The 21,601-nt window shown below is 42.9% G+C and overlaps 1 long non-coding RNA gene across 2 annotated transcripts; it reads right to left on the bottom strand.

Moving 5' to 3' along the window:
* Positions 1-33: 33 nt before the first annotated feature.
* Positions 34-21,208, bottom strand: LOC122458548. 2 transcript variants are annotated; one of them, XR_006278593.1, is made up of 4 exons: positions 21,070-21,208; positions 20,546-20,795; positions 1,349-1,601; positions 34-1,234 (listed from the first exon to the last, which is right to left on the bottom strand). It is a non-coding gene; the product is annotated as an uncharacterized LOC122458548 (long non-coding RNA). The 2 variants fall into 2 exon arrangements; XR_006278592.1 differs by having other exon boundaries at positions 1,337-1,601; positions 21,070-21,200.
* Between the last annotated feature and the right edge of the window lie 393 nt (positions 21,209-21,601).

Below are 21,601 nucleotides of genomic sequence, written 5' to 3'. Positions count from 1 at the left end.
ACCGAAATACATGCTTACAGCCAATTCTTATTAAACTAAACTAAGATTTATTTAAAAAGAAAGTCACTGTGGTTAAACGATTATAAATGCATAAATATATTAATAAAGTTCTTGAGTCAGTTTCATAGTAGAGATGGTGAGCTGCTGATTTGTAGAAAGTTTTTCCAGAATCAGTTCCATAGATTATAATCCAATAGGCAGTCCATGTGCAGAGTCTTTTTAAATTCTTCTATGAGAAATAGCAGGGTAATCCAGACTGGAGTTGGAGACCTGTCTTGCGACTCAAGCTTCCCTTGACCAAGCTTAAGCAGTTCTGAGATGAAAAAAAGGATCAGGTCCCATAGTTCTTTTATAGCTCTCTGGCAGGTTACAATAGCCTCCTGGGGCAGGTCACAGGAGGTATGCCTTGGACGAAGAACAGGTAATATACATTGTGGCAATACAAACTTGCATTTCAAGCACTCGGGCCTATCTAACATGGCTTTGATAACTATCTACAAGAAATGGCCCTGTTCACCATTTCAATACTTCTCTAATTGGTTTTTAAAGGTTGATCTGGGTCACGTTAGCCTGCTGGTTGCTTGACCCGTTCTGACTCAGTGTCACACCTCTATACCCCTATCCCATCACCATTGATGTCTGTCCTACATGAATTGGTGGTCTCAGTCCAGTTCCTAGTGTATAAGTGTCTATATTACAAAAAATCACTCTTCACCCAAATTGCACCTTTGTTAGATGAATCATTAGAGAAGCAACAGACTGGGCCAGATTTGGGGCTGACAGTTTGAGCCAGGCCTGAGGATCTTGACTTGCCTTGATCTGCATATAAAACTTATTGAGCTGTCATGAGATGCCATTGATTCTGACCCCCAAAAAAAAAAAAAAAAAAATCTAGAATACCTATCAGTAAAGAGAAGTGGATGTTGTACTTTGGCTTTTAGTTGCAAGTTGGAAAGTAGAATAAATCATAAACCTCTTTTTGCTATTACTGTGCTGTAATTACGTGTTATTAATTAGTATCCTTGCTAATCTGGAGAAGTGTCTGAGTTAGTTACACAAAACCATTTCTCAAACAGTGCTATAGATTTGGAGACAGACAGACAATCAACCATAGACAAGTAATGGGCTAAAAAGGACAGCCTCCCTCTTTTTTGGAGAATGGGGAGGGTGCACGGGAAGATTTTCTTTGCATTCAACTTGCTCACAAAGTTGCACTAGACAGACACAGATGATCCTGCAATGTAAATATTAAAAATAATTACTACAGCTGCTCAGATGTTGAGCAAAGAAGAGAGAGAGAGGTGTGGTAAAAAGGAATAAATTAAGGTATCATAACCTTTGCTACAACCTGATCCAGTGCTCCTCTGAATAGACACCAGTCTGTTATGAGTGGACCCAATTGCTTTTAAGCCAACTGGATCCAGGTAGAATCTAATCACTGTTGCTAGCTCTGGGACTCTAGGGTGCACTCCCAGGCTCGAACCTCTTGTCTGAACCCTTCTGTGTCATCATTCTGCAGTCCAGCCTCTTTAGTCCTGGAAACCAGTGCCTCAGACTTCCTTGGCACCTAGTTGCTTACACATGCTCCTGCAAAGTTCCACCTGTAACAAGATCCAGAAACCCCAAGGGGAGAAAAGAAGAGTTAATGCCCCCAAAATGTGCAGCTAAACAAACTGATTGCAAATTGTATTATTGTTCTATAGAATCATATTGAGTATGATCATTTATGAAAGCTTGTAAAGTTCTGAACTTGATGGTCATTATGAGATATCTGTACAGACTGTGGTTATGAATCTATGTATTTGTACAAAACCAGCTTCAGATAATGCATTGTCTAGCCCAGGAAGAGAATGATGGACCATTAGAGTTAATTTAAAGACATTGAGACATTAAGTCAAAAGGAAATACCTCCAATTTGAATAAACATGAGACACCATGGTCTGAGAGGAAATAAAAGGAAAAAGCCTTTTTAAAGGATGCTTGGATCTGAGGGGTTTTTATCCAAAATGAAGGGACAACCTTGAGGGGGGAAGATCGCCAGGACTGGAGGAGAAATTGGTGTCGTCCTAAAAGTAGTAACTAGGCTAGCTAGTACTTGTAGGCATGTTGCTGGTCTCAGGGAATTGAACCATAGCTGTGCAGCATTAAGGTACCTTGAGGTTAGAAGGCAGGCAGTGACAGAACCCCTTACTGCTCAGGGTAGACCCCAAAACAGCATTGTGGCATAATCGCTGCAAGAGTGGCACCCCAATATCAGCAAACTGAGGTGCACACTCCAAATACTTGCTAAACCGACCCTAACAAATTCAAAAGGGAAGGAACAAAGTGCAAGCTTACAGTTTGTTATTTTATTTGCTTCATCTCCTGAACCCAAAATAAACCAAAGAAACAGAATGAATAAGAGTCATTAGACAAATTGAATAAAAAACAGCTTGGGATTTATGTTTGAAATATGATGTCCTATAAGGGGAAATCAGGGGAGGATCTGAAAACGTTGCTCATTCAATATTTTGAAAAGCAGAAGGAGACTGCAGTGGGAAAACTAGCCAGCCCTTAAACTGCTGCAGGTGGCGGTTGCTCGGGTAGAGCTGGCCAAATTGCAGCTTCATGACAGATGGCAGAGCTGAGAATCCAAGAGCTGGTAGAAGAAATTGAATCACAAGAAAGAAAAGCAGCAGTGGAAGCAGAAGCTACCCTGTGGCTCATGGAGGCGATCCAGGCAACCAAGGCCAAAGATGAGGCAGCGGAGCAAGCCCACCAATGATGGATTGAGGTGATTAAAGAAGAAGAGAGCATACGAGCGGCAAATGGATGCAAAGGAAATGCAACTCTGAATACTGAAGCAACAAATAGGTATTCCCCACCCCAAGGGTAATTCCCTCCAGAACTCTACCAGCTGGGACAGACAGGGAAAACTTTCAAAGACTCAGACTCGATAGAAGAATATTTGCTTTTGAAAGAATATGCCAGGCCATTGGCATCTCAAAGGACAAACAAATATCTGTACTGGTTCCCAGAATTTTCAAGTAATTTCCAGTCTTTTCTGGCACGGTCTTTACTGGCACGGCCCCGAGGGAAGCTGGGAACTATGATAAATGTAAGGAAGCTGTGTTGCTAGAATCATACTGTTTTAAGTTCAGAAACCCAAAGAAGCATGACAATATTGGTCATGAGGGGTTTGTGCACAAAATGAGTGATTATATGAGAAAACAGGTAAAACGGGCAGGAGGAAAAGGGATTATAGGAAATTGGTTTTGTTTGTTCAAGAACACTTCTTTCATGCTTGCTCAGATGAAATCAGAGCAGCCATATGGGAGAAGTCTCCAGAAACAGTACATGTGGCCAGGGCCATATTAAGGTTATGAGGGGCCTAAGGTTAATGGGAGGGAAGGGCCTAAGTATGAATTACATATTGCAAAAACAATTATGAAGTAATCAAACATTTCCCTACATACATATTTGCATATTATTTATGTAAAACTAACAAGTTTATTCTACTCTCACGACACTCAGTTCTTCAAACAGATACTTTTGAGTAAGAGGTAGCATAAGGGATGCTACACTGTCCTTCTCTTAGGCCTCCTTTCTCCGAGGTAGTGGAGTGCTCATCTGTATGAGGGTGATCACTGCAACATCCCCCATCCTGCTCACCTCTTTCCACCTTGTGCTTCTCAGCTCTCCACATGGCACAGGGCAAAGCCAAGCCCTGCAGGTGTTTCCCCCAAGCTATGGGCTCTTCACCACATACTCTATCTCACTCTGACTGTAGTCTGGGAAGCAGCCAGCTTTTACTATGTAAAAGAAAACCACTCAGGTGTAAAATCTACTGAAATAGAGGAAGTAGTAGTGGGAAAATTACATGGGGTGGCATTGTATTTTAGGGTGTCTTGCTCTGAAAGCTGCCTCCCAGTGTTTCATTGGCTGAGGACAATGAATTACTATTTTCACATTGAACTCAAATATTATTTGTGGGATGATACCCAGTTTGTGTAGTTAATCTCCACTGATTCACCACAACAGGCCATTCTGTCACCAAGTTCTTCCACAATTAGTATCATAGAATAGAATCATAGGACTGGAAAGGACCACAAGAGGTCATCTAGTGCGGTCCCTGTGTGATGGGTTTGGGCCCTTTGGGGTGTCACCTGATATGCTGGGGTGCCACTGAGTCAGCCTATTCTGTCAGCCTGGGTCCCCTTTTACCTGGCCTTGCTGGGCTAGGCTCACAAGCCTCTTCCAGTCAAGCACACAGACAGGGCCACACCCAGAGAGACAGAGAACTGCTCTGGAAAGATTCAGCCTTAGGGACTTGCCCCAACACCGGGTTCCCACTCCCTTTAAGGGGTACAAACCCAAAGGTTTTATGAAATTTCCCCCTCCCCCAATGTGGAGGGAGATATGCACAACTTCTTGCCCCCCCATTAGAAGTTACATAAACTGGGTTATATTATAAACAAGAAATAAGTTTATTAACTACAAAAGGTGAATTTTAAGTGAATGTAAGAGATAACAGACAGAACAAAGCAGATTGCTGATCAAATAAAGCAAAATACACAAGCTAAGTTCAATATACTTAAGAAACCAGTTACAAAATGTAAATTCTCACCTGAAATGTTATTTTAGGCAGGTTGCAAAGTTTCTGTAGTTCAGAATTCCAGTTATATTTCTTTTCAGACTGGACCCCTGTCATAAATATAAAGGGAAGGCTAACCACCTTTAAATCCCTCCTGGTCAGAGGAAAAACCCTTTCACCTGTAAAGGGTTAAGAAGCTAAAGATAACCTCCCTGGCACCTGGCCAAAATGACCAATGAGGAGACAAGATACTTTCAAGGGGGGGGGGGGAGGTAATGTTTAGTATCAGGTGACAAGACCACCTGACTCTGTAGTATCACAGTGTCCATGAGTCATTGGCAGTATGAAGCGTCTGCAAGAAGGCCAAGCCTTTTCACAGTCCATTGTCCTCGCTGATGGGTCATAAGCCTTGTCTGGCTTTTCCACTGTTGTACCTGAGGTGTTAGCAGTGGGTATCACCCAAAGTAGCATAGTTGAACAGACACATAGTCAATATTCCTAACTTCAGATACAGAAATGATACAGGCATATAAATTGGATAATCACATTCAGTAAATTATAACCTTTCGAATGATATCTTACAAGACTCATCTTGCATGAAGTACGTCTCAATTATGTCATTCATATCATAAGCATATTTTCATAAAGAATATGGAGTGAAACATCATACCCCACACTCATGGCAGGACTAAGTATTATCTATTCTAGAATGTGTGATCAACCGCTTTGACATGAGGTTTTTTAAGCATGACTTTTATGTGCATCAGCCCCCATAGTTTTGCATTTGTTTGTTTTAAGCTTTCTGTAAGTAAAAAGTAACAGCTAGAAGGGTCACAGATCTTTAGATGGTTGCCCAGTCATAATATTTAGCACTTCTGTAATATGTTAGCTCTTCAGAATCACTGTACAAACATTAAACAAACTTAATCTAAAGCCTTTCAGCTTTTGAATGAGTAGGAGTTGACAAAACAGAGCTATTCCCTGTTGTATTCTCTGTCTGTTCTCCCCCGACCCCAACAAAAAGACTTCACTGAAAATCAGCATCTTAAAAGACCATTAAGGATCTTTCAAAAGAACAGTCCAACCAAGGCTGCTGTAGTGATACTCTTGTTACATCAGGTCTGGTGTTTGTTCAAGGCTGGTGTTCCTGTTTCACTTCCATGTGTAAATCGAGCAGACCTTGCTTATTTTTTCCCCTCTAAGTGCTCATAGTTTAGGGGAGGAAAGTGAATGAGATTCTGCTTATATCAGGTGTGAAAAAGCAGAAGGGACCAAAACCTATTCTTGTGCAAAAATCTGTTCTCCCTGAAGTCAATAAGGCTACACAGGTGTAACTATCAGCAGGAATCGGCCTGCTTTCTCATTCCCTTCTTGAATCACATCCCATGCTTACCTAACATTTTCCACTTGCGAAAGAAGTTAGAGTTGGCACAGAAAAATGAGGACTAACTTCAGGTTTATTTAGCTTTAAGATTTTGGAATGAAATTCAAAAGAAATCAAATGTGAGGTACTTTTATGATGGATTGAACTGCTCGAGAACCAGCAAATGGACAGAACCTGCCTTTAGAGCTGCTCTAGTGACACCCTTGTTACATTATGTCTGGTGTTTTTTTAAGGCTGGTGATGCTGTTTCATTGGCATGTGTAAATCAAGCAGACCTTGCTTATTTTTATTCAGCCAGTCTTTCTATCATAGCCTGCTAAGAAGTTGATTTAAAATCATTGAAGGAGAGGGGAGGGAGAAACCTACAACATTGTGTGTTGAGCTTCCTCCAGTACTTTTGCAGCCCCTTGAAAGTACAAAGTTGTGTTGGCCTGTTGAACTAGGCTGAGCATAAGGAAAGAACTTGGAGGCCTGTGCATCGCAGTACAGAAAAATACATCCAAGAAAAAAAATTGGATTTCTTTGATTTTTAGTACAGTTCAATATGGTATTGAAAACAGTGCATCATAAATCTGAAGCCCCTCAATGGAAGGTATTGTAAAAGTTAAAGTACTGGTCTCTGGAATGGGATGTTTTGCTTTGTTTTTCTTACAAATGTGTGGGAATTCATTCCTTATACATGGGGGGTTGGGGGGGGAATAGTTCTGGCTGGAGCTGGATAGAGTGTGTGGAGGTTCTGTGCAATCTTCCCACTCTACCTCTTTCTCCCCCTCCCCCCCCCATGGGCACTCACCAGTTGTCCAGAAACAGGACCCAGCACACATAGAAGATGACCGTGATGGGCACTAGGACCTGGGAGTCAATGTCTCCTGGAGCTGCCTGCCAGCCTCAGTGGAGGAGAGGGACAGAGAGAGCCTCTTCCCTCCCTGACAGCTAAGCAGAGCTCCAGAAAAATTGGAGGTGAGGGGGAACAGAGGGGGACAATACTTGCTCAAACTACACCCATGGCTGGCATGGGTTCCTGTGGTAACAGGATTTTTAGTGTCCGGTCACCAGTGATAACCAGATACCTGGCAGTGTGTTCCTGCAGCGCGGGGAGATGCAGACAGGAGGGAGCTGAAGCAGCAGGCTGCTGGCTGAGCTCCTTCCAAGCCACAGGGGCTGCTTTGCCTTTCCTGCTGGCAAGAGCTACGGGAGCAAGCTCACTCCCCCTCCCTCACCCGGCCCTGGCCATACCCTCTGCCTGACCAGTAGGACCTAAAAAAATAGGAGGGGCCTAAGGGCATGACTACACTTGCAGATGTAGAGCGCTTTGAGCTAAACCAGCCTTCGGAGAGCGCAGTAGGGAAAAGCGATGCAGTCTGTCCACACTGACAGCTTCAAGTGCACTGGAGTGGCCACATTTGCGGTACTTGCAGCGGCATTGGGAGCGGTGCATTATGGGTAGCTATCCCAGTGTGCAAGTGACTGCAACATGCTTTTCAATTGGGGGCAGGGGTGGAGTGTGACAGGAGTGTGTTGTGTGTATGTGGGGGGAGAGAGTGGGTTTTAGGGGCTGAGAGCATGTCAGCATGCTGTCTTGTAAGTTCAGACAGCTACAGACCCCATCCCTCGCCTCTCTCTTTCACACACAGCATTCCACACTAATGGTTGCTTTGTCTCGGAGGAGATAAGCAGCCAGCTGTCAGAAACAGAGCTTTCAAAGGGCATATCTGCATTCCTGATGTGATTCAAAAACAACGACAAGAATGGCCACTTGACTTAAGGCGATAATGATAATTTCCAGATGCTGATCAGAGCACAGTAATGCAAGTAATCAAGTAATGCAACACCTCGTTCACATTGGCGCCATAATGCTCCAGCGGGAGCACAGCAAATGTTATTCCGCTTGCTGAGGTGGAGTACCAGCAGCACTGTAGCCACGGAGTCAGAGCGCTCTATGTGCCTTGCCAGTGTGGACGGGTAGTGAGCTAGTGTGCCCGGGGCTCCTTTATTGCGCTATAACTCACAAGTGTAGCCAAGCCCTAGGCTATACCCTTATTAGCCTAATGGTTAATCCAGCCCTGCACGTGGCTGTTCGGGCTTCTGATTTGCATGTGCAGCAGACATGCCAAACCCATGGAAAAAAAACCACAGAAATTGGGCTTGTTTTTGGCTTAATTGGTTTGTGAGTTGCTTGTTGGCTAGTTTTGGCTTGTAGCTTTTTTTTTTTTTTTTTTTTTTTTATCAGCTCCTGGCAAGCAGGGGCAAGGGGGGGTAGAGAGTCAGGGGTGCACAGTGGGCCCACCACAGTCCCAGACTGCACACCAGGGGGATCTAGTCACATAGAGTGTTGGGAAAGTCTTAGGGATTGGCTTGTTTTGAAATGGAATTAGCTTGATTTTTGGCTTATTGTGAAAGTTAGGGTGTTTATTTACTGTGTGAAAGTTGCCAACTGTGATATGCAGGCCAGAATGGGTATTGAATAAAAGCCCCAAAGGGAAGTCCAGAGGCCTGGTGTAAAAGTGGATCCTAGATTTGTTTATGGAAGGAAGGAGGGAGGAGGCAAGGCCAAATATATCCCTAACAGGTACTCTGCAAGTAAGCCCAGTTACAAACCTCCAGCCTAGGATGAGGGCCCACGAAAATGCGTGTGTGTGATTCTACTGAACACATAAAGAGGTATTGCCTCAAACTCAAGCCCTGTCTTGCCCAGGTTAACAGAGCTATTGTGAGCATAAGACACATAAGGGTCCTTGTGGGGGTGTTAATAAACTTTGTATGGTCTGAACCCATGTAGGCAGACAAGATGTTAATCAAAAATGCCAAGGTTAATGGCAGGGTATGCCGGGCATCGCAAGATACTGCCATGCAGATTTCACTGGTTAAAAGGGAGATGGGCAGAGTCTGACATGCTCCTAGGGGAAAATGTAAAGCTTCTTGCTTTGGGAACTTTTGAAATCATAGCACCCTTATCCCACATATCATTGGAGTGCACGTAGGTGAACTGTGATCTGAAATTGGGAATACAAGACCGTATTTTAGCAGACCTTTTAGTTGGAAATATGAGCAGACATTTTAGTTGGAAATGATATAATAACTGTGTATAAAGTTATTAATGTGGTAACCTGTGGGGAGAAAGTGTGAACCCCCAAAAAGCCTTTGTCTGGTCCAGGGGAGAGAGACAGAGGGAAGACTACTTTCCCTGCATCATAGGGTGGGGACACATGGTCAGGGAGTAGGGAAGGGTGTTAGCGCCTCTCACTGAGGCAGCCCCCCAAGTCAGGCAAGCAGCCCTGGTTAAGATTAGGGATGTTTCCCTGGAGAGCATTACGGATGCGGTTCAAAGTAATGTCCCTATAGAGGAATATAGGGGGAGATTTTTTTTTATGGAAGAGGGCAGGATATACAGGGAAGCCCCATTGGGAAAGAGCAAGGGCTCTGGGGAACCCCTTAAATAGTTCCTAGTGCCCAAAAAGCACAGGGCAGAATTGTTATGTTTAGCCCATGACTGTCCATTCACTGGACAAATACTAGTAGAGAGGACATTTAAAAGGCTTCAGAAAAATTACCAACATAGAAGAAAAGGATTACTGTAAATACTGTTACTTGTACCAAAAGTGGGAAAAGACTACAGGTCTCCACAAAGCCCCCTTGCAACCATTGACTGTAATTGGAGAAGTATTCCATTGAGTTGTCATGGACATTACTGGTCCATTCCATAAGCCATCCAAAAATGGTGAAAAATATATATTGGTGGTAACGGACTTCACCATCAGATACCCAGAGATAATGGCCCTAGTTAATATAGAAGCAGAATCAGTAGCAACTGCACTTCTCTTCATATTTACTAGGGTAGGTTTTCCCAAATAAATCATGTCAGATTGTGGGTCAAATTTCATATCCCACATATTCTTTGAATTGTGGAAAAGGTGCAGGGTGAAACAATTAAAGTCTGCCGCATATTATCAAGAAATAAATGGGCTCATTGAAAGATTTAGCGGACACATAAATCCATGCTCACAATGCACGTAGGTAGGAAGGGAAGGCACTGGGATATGCTACTGTCTTTCCTATTGTTTGTTTACAAAGAGGTATCCCAAGAATCAACAGGGTTTGCCCTGTTCGACCGCCTATCTGGAAGGAAGGCCAGATCCCCTTAGACCCAGTCAGACATTTGTGGGAAGGTAACATTGACTGATGGGGAACTAGTGACTGAATGTGCATCTAAGTTCACAGGAAAGCTAAAATCCATTATGGAAATGGTACAGCATAATCTTAAGAAAAGGCAAGTACAAAAGGCTGTACAAAAAGTACAGTATGACAAAAAGTCATGTGAAAGAGCCTTTGATATAGGTGATTTTGTTATGTTATTAGCCCCCATAAAAAAAACAAAATGCAAAACTCATGGAAGGCTCCCTTTGAAGTGATTGAGACTAAATGTTATCAATTACAGAAACCTTATGGCCAGGGCTTACACCATATTAACAGATTGAAGACTTACCATAACAAGGATGCTATAGTAAATATGATCTGCTAAGCAAATGAGGACCTCAAAGTATCTCCTCTCCTAGATTTGCTGTCTGAGAGTCAGGGAGAGGCCCCTTTAGAGAGCATTAATTTAAGTGAAGGGCTAACCCCATTAGAAAAGAAAGAAATCATGACTGTTACTGTGACATTCTATACCTTGGGGGAGCCAATATGTAACCCCCATATTCCTCATTTTCATATAATCATGATCTTACATACAAAGCATGCCTTCATGGTCATTATAAGATATGCATTCAGACAGTGGTTATGTTTGTGTATACAGAAAATTATGCTCATAATTTATACTACAAGTTCAGCTATACCTCACAGCTGCATGGTGAGCAGTTAAGCAGTGAGAGGTACCTCCCAAGCTAGGTATTAGCAGCTTTAGGTAGCAAACGATTGTCCAGCCCAGTAAAAGACAATGATGGACTGTTAGAGTTAATGGAAAGACATTGAGAGCCAGTCTATACTACAAAATTAAGTTGACCTAAATTATGTCACCATATAGCCATTGCAGTAATTGCATGTCCACACTATGCTCTTTGTGTCAGCAGTGCACATCTCACCAGAAGCACTTGCACTGATTTAACTGTCAGTGTGGGATATTGTGGGATGGCTTCTGAAAGGCAATAACAAAGTCAATGTAATCAATGCAGTGTCTACACTGACACTGCCAATCGAACTACATTGACCTAAGCACTACGCCTCTCATGGAAGTGGAGTTATTGTTGGTGTAGTGGGTGAGTTAGATGAGTGGGAGCTACATTTTAGTATACATTTTAGGATGCTTACAGAATTAAGTTGAAAGAACGAGGCATACTTGTGGCACCTTAGAGACTAACAAATGTATTTGAGCATAAGCTTTCATGGGCTAAAGCCCACTTCATCAGATGCATGCTGTGAAAAATAAAGTAGGAAGATACATATATATAAATATAGATATACATAGATATACAGAGAACATGAAAAAATGGGGGTTGCCATACCAACTCTAACGAGACTAATCGATTAAGGTTGGCTATTATCAGCAGGAGAAAAAAAACTTTTGTAGTGATAATCAGGATGGCGCATTTCAAACAGTTGACAAGAAGGTGTGAGTAACAGTAGGGGAAAAGTTAGCATGGGAAAATAGTTTTTACTTTGTGTAATGACTCATCCATTCCCAGTCTTTATTCAAGCCTAATTTAATGGTGTCCAGTTTGCAAATTAATTCCAGTTCTGCAGTTTCTCGTTGGAGTCTGTTTTTGAAGTTTTTTTGTTGAAGAATTGTGACTTAGGTCTGTAATTGTGTGTCTGGAGGCATGTAGGCAAGTATAGTGGTCAGTAGGTTTCCGGCTATGGGTACCCGCATGGCCCCACAGTATGCCAACGTATTCATGGCTGACTTAGAACAACACTTCCTCAGCTCTCATCCCCTAGCACCCCTACTTTACTTGCGCTACATTGATGACATCTTTATCACCTGGACTCATGGAAAAGAAGCCCTTGAGGAATTCCACCATGATTTCAACAATTTCCATCCCACCATCAACTTCAGCCTGGACCAGTCCACACAAGAGATCAACTTCCTGGACCCTACAAAACAGCCTTGCTCCTGCCCCCTCTCCCACTTCCTTCCCCCGACCGCCCCCCTCAGAACTCCTGACCCATCCAACCCTCCCTGCTCCTTGTCCCCTGACTCCTATTCACACCCCTGCCTCCTTACAGGTCTCATGGGACTCCCATGCCGATCCAACCCTCCCGCTCTGTCCCCTGACTGCCCCTGGGACCCTCTGCCCCTTATCCAACCTTTCCCACCCCGCTCTCCGCTCCCTTACCATGCCACTCAGAGCACCAGGACTGACAGCCATGCCACCCGGCCAGAGCCAGCCATGCCACCACACAATCTAGAGCACCGAAGCAGGCCGGTGGCTCCCGCAGCCGCACTGCCCAGCAGGAGCTCACAGTCCTGCTGCCCAGAGCACTGGCGGCACGGTGAGCTGAGGCTGCAGGAGAGGGGGGGGACAGAAGGGGAGGGACCGGGGACTAGCCTCCCCAGCTGGGAGTTCAAGGGCTGGGCAGGACGGTCCCATGGACTGGATGTGGACCGCGGGCCATAGTTTGCCCAACTCTGCTCTAAGGAGATATTCTCAGTGAAAACTCTGGTCTTGATACAAAGCAGAGCTGTGGCCAGGTTGTGAAATTTGGATCCCTATCTTCACATTCCTAACATCTGGGCATATTCACATTGGAGTTTTGGTTTGGGTCCCATCTCAAAGAAAACAAACAAACATACACAAATAATAACGCTAAGCAGCAATATGAGAAAAGACAAAATGTCCTAATCCCAGCAGATGAGAAGAAGGGAGAAAGTGTCTTGGGATGTCATGATGTTAAGTACTAATATTTGCACAATTACATACCTTTGAGTATATTAGCAGATACTATGTGTGAATATACATAATGTATGTTTATCTGCACCAGTGGTTTTCAACCGTTTTTAATTTGCGGACCCCTAAAAAATTTCAAATGGAGGTACGGACCCCTTCAGAAATTCAACCCCCACCATAGAAGTCTTAGAGTGAAAATTGACTGAACAGAACTCAACTATAAATGTTACATGTGCTCAGCACATCATTTGATGCAGCGTGAGAAAGGGCACTAAACTGTGGGCTTCTACAGTAACACTTCCCGGTTTTGACCTGTAGGTGAGGGTATTCACATACTTTTGATTGATCAGACAAACAGAATGCCTTTTCTGAGATCTGAAACTTTATTTTCATAGTCACCATTCATAGTCACCCTTAGACATAGCCTGTGGACCCCCAGGGGTCTGTGGACCATAGGCTGAAAACCACTGATCTACAGTATTTGCAATGTGGTGCCATAATTTCTGAGGCTGTTATGTGCCACCTATTTAACCATTAGGGTGGATTATTTCTAGCACTGGCTTTTATTTCAGCCATGTCAGAAAAGATAGATAAGAGCGAAGGACATTATGCGGGTTCAATACATCATTTTCTCCAAATGTTCCTTACTTCAGAGGGCCCCTGAGGCAAGTAGGCTGTGCAGAGGGCAAAGGACTTAGGGAGAAACCAGAGATATGAGATTTCACTGTAGCAGCCAAAATAAGTCTTGGTTTCTATTGTTTATCTCAAATCCACCTATGAGACTTCAAAGGATAATTTCACCCTAATTGTAATCAAAACTTTTAAACACCCTAATATTGCTGTCTCCTTTAAGAGAAAAATTCAACTAGCAAAAAAGTAGCAAATGGAGACGATGCTGTATAAACAGACCTTTATTGGAGCTCGTAGGAGTAAGCCTCCTAGCCTGGGTTGATGGACTTGGGCTGGAGCTAGTGCTCTAAAAACTAGCTGTATAAACAGAGCTTTGAAGTTGCAGCTTGGGCTGGAGTCTGGGCTCCGAAGCCTAAGGAAGGGGATAGGTGTCAGAGCCCAAACTCCAACCTGAATACAACTTCAAAGTGCTGTCTACACAGCTATTTTTAAAGTACTAGCATGAGCCCTGCTAGCTGGAGTCTGTCGACCCAAGCTGGGAGGTTTGCTTCTGCTCGCTCCAATATTCTGCGTAGATCTACCCGAACAGTCCAGTGGAATAGGAACTGAAGGACACTGGAATCATGATATGGGCTCCATATTTGTAAGTAGTAAAAGGATAAAAAGAAGTACAGTTTGAAACAAACCAGCAGCAAAGTGGACTTTGTGAGAAAACTCTATGTTTTAGATTTTTACTTTATCCAGCGTTGAGCAGGCCTTTTGTGCTAAGAACTTAATCTAGAAGTCTTTGGGTCTGATTCTACAAGGTCCTTGGAGATCCTTGAGGTGCCCTCAAGGATCACTGACTTCACTGGGCGTTCAAGATGCGCAACATCTAGAAAGATCAGACCCTAACTCAGGAATAACTAAATTCTTACTCAGGACTGCTGGATTTGGGGCCTGATACTATTCCATTGAACTCAATGGCAACATTCCCATTGGCTTCAATGGAAACAGGTTCAAGCACTTGGCTCTTAAACAACATAAATATTGCTCAGACCTAAAATTTCATAAATCACGTTGCCCTTTTCAAGCAGAGCATGTAGCTGGCTGGATTTAATATTAGTCAAACAAATGGTGATGCAGTCACCTCCTAATTTAAATACCTTTTAGCAGCCACTAATATAATGCAGGGCACCTCATATATCAAGTAACGATGTTCACTAAATAAATATGCCAGCAATTAACTAACCAAATCTCCAGCACTTAAATGCCAATTCAGTTTTGCCCCTGACTTAATGCTATTTTGGGTTTGAAAGCTAGAAAATTAATCTTAAGAGATGCTTTTCCCCTGGCTTTAATACACAGAATTTTTAACTAAATCACATGACTGATGACTGGGAGACAAGTGTCAGAACACCAGACAAACAGTGACTCATCAGCTTCAGGATTCAAAATGAAGACCAGGTTTATTTAAACATAAATGGTCCCGATTTTCCACTGCTTTGCCCCTTGGGTAGCATTTCCATCTGAGCAAAGTGAGTGCAGCGTGGGTAAAATGCTCTACCTTTCTGCTTTGATAGTGTTTTATACTTCCTTCACATAGGTGCAAATGACTGTACCACGTGCAAGACAGCAGATAGAACAGGGTCAGAGTATCCTAACAGGTGACTTTTGACAATAGATTCTTTCAGGTGGGATTGAAATGCTACAGCTCTGCCCAAGCAAAGGGCAGAACATAGCTGTGCTAACTCAGGAGCAGGACAGGAACCAGACTGTGATTTCCTCTCCCATTCATTCTCTGCCTTTCCTATTTTTATTAATTTATTTGCATGCCACATTTGCTAAAAAATGCCTTAATTATTAACATTTTCTCATTTGAAAGAATCTTTGATTCAAAAAACTTGGCTTGTCTATGCCGCTCCATAACAATGTGACTCAAACAATATTACATTTGAACACTTTGCATCCAAAGCGTAAAAGGAAATCAATGCAGACTAGTGCAGGCAGAGGAACATTCGGAGATTAAATGATAACAATGGTACTGAGGCAATGCTAAGGTTACAGATTCTAAATGTGCAAAATCAAGTGCTCAAAAATTAGAAAATTCCAAATACAGCTAAATTTTTACCTGTACTGTTAACTTGCCCATCCTGGCCCATAATTCCTCTATGTTTATGTGGGCACATGTGCTAGCCTAACTAAGCAAAATGTGAAAAAAAAAAATTACAAATTTTAAAATTTAGTTGATGTTTTCCCCTAATTTTTTCAGTAAAAATTCTAAATTTCAACAAGGAAATTTTCTAGTGAGCATGTTCAGTACTTTATTTAAAACAAAAATCTTGGGTTTTTTTATCCTAATCAAGCAAAGACTCTACTCCTCAATGAAGGCTACATTTAATCCATTTTTCAAACTTCAGCTATCTTAAGCCTGGCTAAAATAAAGTGGTTAGATTTTTTTTTTTTAAACCTTCATCAGACTCAAAATGGCTGACAGGGATTTGTTCTCTCTTTTTAAGTGGATTTCCTTTAACCTTTACCCAAATCTCCCCCCAATTTTTTTTTTTAAACTACCTCTGGCTGAATCGAAGCTTGAGAAATTTCACATCTAAAAGAAAGGTTTGGAAGAGTCCAGAATGGCTGAAAAGAAGGATTCAGAATGAAATGGCCATCTCAATTCTCAGTGGAGAAAGGAGAACATATTTTGATAAAGTAAGGCCCAATCCTGGGAGATGCAGACTGCTTCCTGAAGAGTGCTGATATACCTCATCTCCCAGTGCTGTGGCAAGCCACAGCAGCTCTCAGGATTAGGTTCCTAAAACCCCCATAGATACTGTTTTGTCATTTTAAGGTCTAATCCTGCAAGGTGTTGAGCACCTCTTTTGTGAAGAATTAAGCACCCTTAACTGGGGCTTAGGGGACTCCTCAGTATTTTGGAAGCAACACTCAGCGCCTTGCAGGATTGGGTCCCCAAAATGGAATGTTCAAATGGTTTTGCTAACTCCAAATATTTATACTTATAAAATGTATGTCAGTAACAAGTTCTGTACCATTTTGTTATGTTTTCCCTAGAATGACTCAGAAACAGAAATATAAATTCATTTCCTGCAAGGTTTAGTGTTGCTAAATTAGATACACACCTCCGTTTATTATTTTTGGCCTAAACTGTTCTGGGGAGAGAGCTCAGTGGTTTGAGCATTGGCCTACTAAACGCAAGGTTGTGAGCTCAGTCCTTAAGTGAGCCATTTAGGGATCTTGGGGAAAAAAAAATTGGGGATTGGTCCTGCTTTGAGTAGGGGGTTGGACTAGATGATCTCCTGAGATCCCATCCGACTCCAATATTCTAGGATTCCCTCTATAACAACCTTTTCAGACAGATAAATCTACTTTCCAGGTACTTCCTATCAAATTGTAAACAACCAAACTAATTCAACCAACAAACAGAATATAAATCCTCTTTCTGCCAGATTTCAATATATATAACTGGAAAGCTAGTCAAACAAAAAACAAATACATGCCCTGTCTTTCACTATACGTCTCTATTTCCATTTCCCACTCTAGACCAAGTAAAATAACCCAAATGTCCTCCTCAAGTTTTTTGAGCCTGCAAATGATTACAGACACAAATATTAAAGGTTGGATAACTGCCTCATTTGTGCCCATCTACTCACTTGCAACACAGACAGACCCCTGTTGTCGGTGGGCAGAATCGAACCCTGGGGCCTCTGGAGCTTAGTGCATGAGCTAAAAGCTATATGCCTGTTAGCTAAGGCTGTAGAGCAGACTCATTAATCTCTCTCTCTAAGTGGTCTCGGTGCCACTAGATGAGAGAGAACACCACACCCAGGAGGTGTGTGGGTTACACTCTCATTTGACTTCAATGGGAGTTATGAAGAAAGTATTGTAACATTTACCTCTTAGTGGTTACCTTTGTGGTGCTGCAACAATCCAACTTATAAATAAGGACAGATCCACTGAAACATTTAGTTTACTGAATCACAAGCCCAACAAATAGATAGCACAGGTTAAAGGTTTGTTTTTGTGCTCCCATATCCAGATTTTTTTGTACCACTGCTTAAGGGCCCCTTGACTCCAAATGAACATGTCACAGAAGATGTTCAAGTCTATAAAACCACAAATTTCCTGTGTTGGGGCACCTATTAGAGAGGAAGGCAGTAGCTACTTTCATTGAAAAATAGCCCCACCATTTATTTTTCATTTATACCTGTAATTGACCACTACAACATCCGCCTTGCTAGCCTCCTTGACTCTTGGTCTGCCCTTGCCCCAGTCCATACAAAATGCCACAATGAAAGTCACCCTCCTTGGCCATCACAGTTATCAGTGGTTCACAGTCATGCTGGAAGGATGTAATGCGTGGAGTCCCGCAGGGATCAGTTCTGGGTCTGGTTCTGTTCAATATCTTCATCAATGATTTAGATAATGGCTTAGAGAATACACTTATAAGATTTGCGAATGATACCAAGCTGGGAGGGGTTGCAGATAGGAGAATAGGATTAAATTTCAAAACGATCTGGGTAAACTGGAGAAATGGGCTGAAGTAAATAGGATGAAATTTAATAAGGACAAATGGTAAAGTACTCCACTTAAGAAGGGACAATCAGTTGCACACAGATAAAATGGGAAATAACTGCCTAAGAAGGAGTACTGCGGAAAGGGATCTGGGGGTCATAGTGGACCACAAGCTAAATGAGTCAACAGTGTAACACTATTGCAAAAAAAAGAGAACATCATTCTGGGTTGTATTAGCAGTAGTGTTGTAAGCAAGACACGAGAAGTAATTCTTCTGCTCTACTCCACGCTGATTAGGCCTGAACTGGAGTATTTTGTCCAGTTCTGGGTGCCACATTTCAGGAAAGAAATGGACAAATTGGAGAAAGTCCAGAGAACAACAACAAAAATGATTAAAGGTCTAGAAAACATTACGTATGAGGGAAGATTGAAAACATTGGGTTTGTTTAGTCTGAAAAAGAGAAGACTGAGGGGGACATGATAACAGTTTTCAAGTGCATAAAAGGTTGTTACAAGGAGGAGGGAGATAATTTGTTCTTAACCTCTGAGGATAAGACAAGAAGTAATGAGCTTAAATTGCAGCAAGGGAGGTTCCCTTCCTAATTGTCAGGGTGGTTAAGCACTGGAATAAATTGCCTAGGGAGGCTGTGGAATCTATCATTGGAGATTTTTAAGAGCAGGTTTGACAAACACCTGTAGGGATGATCTAGGTAACACTTAGTCCTGCCATGTGTTCAGGGAACTGGACTAAATGACCTCAAGGTCCCTCCCAGTCCTGTGATTCCCTCTTTGAATCCTTCCACTAGCTCTTCTTCTCCTATCACACCAAATGCAAACTTGTAACCACTGTCAAAATTCAATAAAACTCTACCTTTTTCTTATCTTGCATCCATCCTTGCCTCTTACGCTGTGCCAAGGTCCCCACCCACAGTCACCCGTCTGTCAGCTTATCCCATAAACACTTCTGTGCCTTCCTATGTGCTGACCCTAACTAACTAAGGTGCTTTTATGGCAACTGTCATAAATATAAAGGGAAGGGTAAACACCTTTAAAATCCCTCCTGGCCAGAGGAAAAACCCTTTCACCTGTAAAGGGTTAAGAAGCTAGGATAACCTTGCTGGCACCTGACCAAAATGACCAATGAGGAGACAAGATACTTTCAAAAGTTGGAGGGAGGAAGAAACATAGTCTCTCTCTCTGTCTGATGTATTTGCTAGGAACAGAAAGGAATGGAGTCTTATAACTTAGTAAGTAATCTAGCTAGATATGTGTTAGATTCTGTTTGTTTAAATGGCTGAGAAAATAATTTGTGCTGAATGGAATGAATATTCCTGTTTTTGTAACTTAAGGTTTTGCCTAGAGGGATTCTCTATGTTTTGAATCTAATTACCCTGTAAGGTATTTACCATCCTGATTTTACAGAGGTGATTCTTTTTCTTCTATTAAAATTCTTCTTTTAAGAACCTGATTGTTTTTTCATTGTTCTTAAGATCCAAGGGTTTGGGTCTGTGCTCACCTATGCAAATTGGTGAGGATTTTTATCAAGCTTTCCCCAGAAAAGGGGGTGTAGGGTTTGGGGAGGATTTTGGGGGGGAAAGACGTTTCCAAGGGGGCTCTTCCCCAAATATATATCTGTTAGACGGTGGTAGCAGCAATAAAGTCCAAGGGAAAAAGGAAAATTAATTTGTACCTTGGGGAAGTTTTTACTTAAGCTGGTAAAAATAAGCTTAGGAGGTTTTCATGCAGGTCCCCACATTTGTACCCTAGAGTTCAGAGTGGGGAAGTAACCTTGACAGCACCCATTACCATAATAATGCCTCACTATATTTTATGTCTTCACCCCACCTTGGTGAGGTAGGGGAGTGCTGTCATTCCATTTTACAGATGAGGGACAGAGAGACTAAGTTCCTTACACAAGGTCACCCATAAAGTCTGTCTGAGCAGGAAACTGACCCTCATGTTACTTTGTCAGGGCTAGCTGCACCTCTCGCCCTTTTCTGGTCTGAGTGAACTCTTCAGATATTTGGCTATATACCTTTACCTATCCCGGGGTAAAGTTTTGCAATTCTCCCACTCAGGGTACGTCTACACTGCAATGAAACACCTGCAGCTGGCCCGTGTCAGCTGACTCAGACTCGTGGGGCTTGGGTTAAGGGACTCTTTCACTGGGGTGTAGACATTCAGGATTAGTCTGCAGCCTGAGATCTGGGACACTCCTATGTGGCAGGGTACTAGAGCCCAGGCTCCAGCCTGAGCCAAGAAGTCTACACTGCAATTAAACAGCCCCATATCCCAAGCCTCAGTTAGCTGGCATAGTTCAGCCATAGGTATCTAACTGTAATATAGACATAGCCTCTTTGACCGGGCCCTGGCCTGCAGGACCTGATGTGTCAACTATTCTGACTCTGTAGGTCTGACAGTGTTCAGACACCTTTTGGAGGGTATGACCAGTAGTCTACAGTGACCAACAGTCTTCTTAAAACCAAGCTATTGTTGTTTAGCAGTAGGAACAAAGCATTAGAGGAAAAATAAGTTTAAAACAATCTACACACATGCCTATCTTACCTGAAGGTTTACTAGCTGCTGATGGCAGCCTAGGGAGGCCTAACTTCTTCAGCCACCCAGCAGGTGCCTTTGTCTCAGCCCCCATCTATCCATGAAGAGAAAGTGTTCCTTTTTAAACCTGCTACAGTTCTTTTGATCTCTGGTTCCCAGGCCTTTTCCTGTTCCGGCACTGCCTCTTAATGCCTTGCTCAGACATGGCTTAGCTTGAGCCCTTCTCTTCCCCTTCCTGGTTGTTTTTCCTTACAATCTCCTGTTAGATGAAACCCAGATATTAATATAGAAAAAAAATCTCAATAACCAGGTGTAATAGTGCTCTGGTTGAGGAGCATGGCCTAGTGGTCACAACCCCAACCCATGACTGCCAAGAGACCCTGGACCCTCCCACTCCACTGGGCTCTGGCAGCCAAGACTGCTTAAAGTTGTCCTTCCTGGGCCATTTCCTTTCATCCTCCCCCTTGAGTCAGCTTAATCCAAGGCTTTCCCACGCTAGGAAAATCCAAACCAAATAAGTAAGAAGGGCTTACCAATGTCCAGGGTCCACAGGCAGGGGAGAGGGGGATACTTCCCCCTCTGAGTGCTTCTGGGGTGGGCCTCAGGAAGGCCCTTTAGGCAGCTGTGCCAGAGCCGCTCAGCTCCGCTCTGCCACCCAAATGAGCCCTTTCCCTCTCTCTTAATTCCTCCAGCAGATGGATCATTTGCTGAAATTGTGGTGGGGCAGGGCTGGCTGAGCCCAAAATAATCCCTTAACCCCTTGTTGCCCAGTGTGGGGTTTGTACACCCCATCACACCAGGTCAAAACACAGTATAACTTATTGCAGAGCAGCTCCAATTCCATCACACCAAGGCCCCCCAGCTACCAGGCTAGAATCCTAGCCGCTGGATCTAACTCTCATATCATACCTTTCATCTGTAGATCTCAAAGCACTTTACAAAGGTCAATATATCACCCCCATTTTACAAAGAAGAAACTGAAGCACAGAGAGGTGAAGTGACTTGTCCAAGATTACACAGCAGGCCAGTTGCACAACTGGGACTAGAACCTAGGTCTCCTGAGTG

Source organism: Dermochelys coriacea, chromosome 2, assembly GCF_009764565.3.
Source record: "Dermochelys coriacea isolate rDerCor1 chromosome 2, rDerCor1.pri.v4, whole genome shotgun sequence".
Lineage (NCBI taxonomy): Eukaryota > Metazoa > Chordata > Testudines > Dermochelyidae > Dermochelys > Dermochelys coriacea.
Note: the sequence above shows the minus strand (reverse complement) of the source record. Positions and strands in the feature narration are given on the sequence as shown.